The 4,402-nt window shown below is 44.0% G+C and overlaps 1 pseudogene; it reads left to right on the top strand.

Moving 5' to 3' along the window:
* The first annotated feature begins 418 nt into the window (after positions 1–418).
* LOC121838455 lies at positions 419–3,984 on the top strand (annotated as a pseudogene).
* The last annotated feature ends 418 nt before the right edge of the window (positions 3,985–4,402 follow it).

Raw genomic sequence — 4,402 nt, 5'->3', positions numbered from 1 at the left:
GGGAGACAAGGAACATACACATGCACTTCGCTAGCCAATCGTCATAACCATTATGTTGGCGTGCTTTTTTGTCTGTTTTTCCCTCCGCCATTTTGTTGCTGTTTGTTGCTGGTCGTTTGTTTTTTCTGTGAAATGAGGTGTTTGCTATTCACTTCATGCACCGTGTCGTACTGTGCTAGAGTTATGTACCCAAACAAGAGTAAAGCGCGAAAGCTGTACCTAAAACCGGACGCTTGGAACGAACCTTTGCCACGTTCAACTGCACACGCCCTGCGTAAACCAGCGCTCGTGTCTGCGAATCCTGCCTGCGCCAATGCGAATGGTCTTACTGGTCCTACTGCGTCCACTTAGATACATCTGCTAATGATGCGCGGAATGACAGCCCTGACGATGATCTTGGTGGGAATTCCAAGTTGTGATGACTGCCCTGCATCCGGCAGCTGAAGAAGACCGGCCTCCAACCCCGGACGAGCCTGCCCACAACTCGGATCGAAATAATTTTGCGCTCCTCTTGAAGTTTGCAACTCTACTTGGGGACGGAAGCTCGGTAATGGTAGGAGATGCGCTTGTTCTTCTCAGGAACGTTGCGATAAAACACGTTTTTTCGTGGACACCAATTGAGGATCTCTGAAGTTCGCTAACTTTTTCTTAGGAAGAGATGCCTTTCCAGAAAGCAAATATTTGTTCCGGAAGTTCGCCGGAGCATCACCACAGGACAGGGATGGGCAGTATTTCAAATACAAGTATTTGAAATACGTATTTTAAATACTTTGTGTATTTTGCAGTTGTATTCAATTACAAATTAGGTAATGTATTTGACGTGTGTTTAAATACTAAAAAGGGTGTATTTCAAATACAATTGTAATTAAATACAATTTTGTGGGCGAAAATACATCCCTCAAATTCATTGTCACGACTCATTTTGCTCATCCTGACACGTGTCCAGAGCAGGAAGAAAACTACGTTCTGCACCGAATGCAGTGCCCCTCAATCAAGCACAAGCGTTTAGTGACTTTGTGATTACGGTGCTAGTCCAGGGCAAGAATAGTGACGAAATCGACGTTAACAGGCAGACTGGCTAAATGAGTGCCTGTGACAACTTGTGATGCTTTCCAGCCTGATTTCCATCCATATTTTTGCCTGGAACATTCTAAATGCGCGGGTCGTCCAGATTTTCGTAACTGGTTCGAGTTGCAATAATAAAAAATTCTCTAGCTAGTGCTGGGCGTCTTGGTCGTCTCGGTTCTTTGTTGGTCTACACCAAAATGCAATCGACAAAAAAAGCTGCTTGAAGCTCTGTACTTTTTTCACCTATTACGTCCTAGCTTATTACATTTTTTGTGATTATATTTATATTACGTCACTAGAGCCTCGCACACTAACTCCCGAGTGTGCGATGCAAAATTAAAATGAGATGCCCAGAAACCCATTGCAGGTGCCCTGAAGTTGCTGACGCAAATTTTGAGAAATGTATTTGGAAAAGTATTTGGAGCAGACCAAATACATTTGGTTGTATTTCTATCTTGTACTTAAATGCTTTTTTCGGAAATGTAATTAGATTTGTAATTAAATACATTTTTGACGATGTATTTTGTATTTGTATTTCGATACATATTTGCATGTATTTTGCCCATCCCTGCCAGAGGACATGCGTTTTCACTTTTACTGCCCGACCCTATTGAAAATTCTCATTTGTATGAGTAATTTTTGTGTTCAATAAACACATATGAATAATACAAGATATATAAGAACACATAAGAACCATATAAGAACTATATCAGAAGTTTATGACATATATAAGAACATACAAGCGTCATATAACAGACTTGTGAGAAGTTTCTCAGAAGTTTCTTATATGGTTCTTTTATAACTTATATTGTTCTTATAAGGTTCTTATATGTTCCTTATAGACGCTTTCAGCGAGTAAGTAACTCGAGCTGCCACCAGTCGCCGCGCCCTTCGCGCACCTTCCGGGCCGCCATAGCCGACCTTCAGTTTCTCGCCGTTGCTAAGCGTTGTGTGCTGCGCAGGCCACTGCCAGAGCTTCGTTTTCGTCTTCTTTTACGTTCCGCGTTGAAATCTTGTATTTTCTTTAGGTCTTTTCGATATTTAGGATTTTCATTTATTCATTTGATATCTATATTTCGACATAGCTCTTGTATTTTCTTTTTTTGTGGAATGGAATCGGACAGCGAATGGATCGACAATACAAGATTATGAGGCTTCAATGATCATGTAGTTGATCCCATTCTTACGTTTTTCTCGCTAATAAAGGGCAGTCAACACTATTGCGACATATGTAAATTTCAATTGACGCAGTAAGGCTATCGTAGTCGTGCTTCGCACTGCATGTGCGCGCTCGTTTCCGTGAAGCCAACCCGCAAGTAAGCGATTTAGCGTGCGACGAGACGAGTGACGGAGATTTCTCACTGTCGCCCGTCGCATCGCTCGGTTTTGAGATTTGTAGAAAACGTCGCTCACCGTCTTGGTCGCTTGCTCCGTCGCTTCCATGCGGTTTGCCTCGTCGCGCGACTGACCGAGCGACAGCGAAGCGGGTCGCCGTCGCTTATCTCGTCGCTCGCCAAATCGCTTACATGCGGTTTACACTCAATTAATTTACAAGCACACAACATTGAACCATTGGCGCCTCGATATTTAGTATAAACTGCATGCAAGCGATATGGCGAGCAACGAGACAAGCGATGGTGACCCGCTTCGCTGTCGCTCGGTCAGTCGTGCGACGAGGCAAACTGCATGGTAGCGACGGGACCAAGCGATCAAGACGGTGAGCGACGTTTTCTAGAAACCCAAAAACCGAGCGACGCGACAGTTGACAGTAAGAAATCTTGTCGCCCGTCGCTGACTCTCGTCGTGGTCGCTACCGCTCGTCTCGTCACACGCTAAATCGCTTCCATGCGGGTCGGCTTTACGGAAACGAGCGCGCACATGCAGCGAGAAGCACGACTGGATAGCCTTACTGCGTCAGTTGAAATTTGCCCATGTCGCAATGGTGTAGACTGCCCTTTATTAGCGAGAAAAAAAGTTAGAATGGGATGAATTTATATGGTCTCTGAAGCCATAATCTTGTATCGTCGATCCATTAGCTGTCTGATTCCATTCCATAAATACGAAAATACAAGAGCTGTGTTGGAATATAGATATCAAATGATTAAATGAAAGCTCGAAATATCGAACAGACCTAAAGAAAACAAACAATTTCAACGCGGAACGTAAAAGAACACGAAAACAAAGCTCCGGTAGTGGCCTGTGCAGCACACAACCCGGAGGAACGGCGAGAAACTGAAGGTTGGCTATGGCGGCAGGGTCACGTGACGTCAAGATGGCGGCGCCCATGAAATGTTGCCTGAAAGGTTCTATATGTTTTTATATATCTTGTATGATTCATATGTATTTATTGGACAAAAGAAATTCCTCATACAAATTACTTTTTTACTAGGGGACCTGCGAACAGCTATTAGCGAAGACAACAGGGAACTTGGACACGCAATCGAGTGTCTACAATGTGTACAGTCTGCGAAAAGCAGTATAGCGGACAGAAACTCACGCCCAATGGCAACTTTTTTGTCAGCTTACCTTTGGAGAAGCAGTTCTCTTCGATCATTGCGGAGCGCGCTGTGAGTGACCATCTTCTTGAAACACTTAAGCAAAGAGCAGAGCCTCGCAACGAGATGTCGGGCATTACTGAAGGACTATTCTATGAGCAGCAGCGACAAAGCCTTGGCTGTGGAGAACTGGACCTAACGGTGACCATGAGCAAAGATGGCAGCCCTACCTGCGTTTAAGTCGTCGAGCTACTCGATATGGGCCAGAACACCTTGTCCTCAACGAACTGCCCGCATACCTTCGTTGGGACAAGGTCATGGTGTCGCTTCTTTGGTACGATGCAAAACACCCGAACATGACACTGCTTTGCAAGCTTTTGCTGAGGAGATGGAGCGGCTATCCGTGGATGGGTTTTTGTAGAACGAAGGTGGACAAGAGCGCTCCATTCGAAGGTAAACATTAACTGTACTATGTTTTATACCAGTAACCTGCTTCTCTGCCTTCGCCAGATTTTAATATGCTACACGCAGCTTTACAAACCTATTCGCTATGGGGACACAGGTCATACCTGTTACACCAACTATCACACATTTAGATAAAAAAAAGAAAGAAGAAAATATTAGCATATGTTTCGTCACTTGCTTCCATGTGACTTGTTCACATACTGACATCGAAGAAGCGGAGGACATATAGGGTTCTTCGTTTTTGGGTAAAGCCTGATGTGGTGCTCCCTAAACAGGTTTCCTCAAAATTGGATCTCGCTGAAAACTCACCTAAACAGGAATTTGGGAGAAATATAATAAAGACTATCTGAGCTCTAACACAACTTTCTATATTA

This window comes from Ixodes scapularis, unplaced genomic scaffold (assembly GCF_016920785.2).
Source record: "Ixodes scapularis isolate PalLabHiFi unplaced genomic scaffold, ASM1692078v2 PGA_scaffold6__148_contigs__length_123643588, whole genome shotgun sequence".
NCBI lineage: Eukaryota > Metazoa > Arthropoda > Arachnida > Ixodida > Ixodidae > Ixodes > Ixodes scapularis.
Note: the sequence above shows the minus strand (reverse complement) of the source record. Positions and strands in the feature narration are given on the sequence as shown.